The following is a 549-nucleotide window of genomic DNA, read 5'->3' as shown; positions in this document are numbered from 1 at the left end:
TGTGCATGATTAGTGTTCCGCTGCACTAATATGTAAGCAATAACATAATGCAATAACCTGTTCTCAACAGAAAGTGACCCTGCCTTGGTCAGTTGACCCTGAATATACAAATGAGGGCCCCGAAGGAATGACTTGTACACATCAACGGGATCAAAATTGTCCTTGACCCAAGAACAATCCCCTATTCCAAAACCAGACGACGATAAACCTCCAACATTCAGAAATAAATCATCACTCATCTCAAACAAACTACCGGAAATCATTGACCAAAATTTACCATCCTTGTATCTAAAATTAGCGTAAAACTCCGTAACTAGAGCAGGGTATACGCGTCCCTTCAATTCCAAAAATTGAACGGCTCCTTGAGCCTCCATGTCATGCGGAAAACTAAAGTTTTGCTCCGCTAACCAGGTTAAGTCGGCATACCTGATGTATGTAGGCTTGCGGCCTTGAAATTTTGCCAATCGGGTCTCTTGCAAAATGAGGGAATAATAGGGGTCACCGCGGTCCCGAGTGGAGGGTGAGCCGGTTTCCCTTCTTCGAATGCGA

This window comes from Lupinus angustifolius, chromosome LG06, assembly GCF_001865875.1.
Source record: "Lupinus angustifolius cultivar Tanjil chromosome LG06, LupAngTanjil_v1.0, whole genome shotgun sequence".
Lineage (NCBI taxonomy): Eukaryota > Viridiplantae > Streptophyta > Magnoliopsida > Fabales > Fabaceae > Lupinus > Lupinus angustifolius.
Note: the sequence above shows the minus strand (reverse complement) of the source record.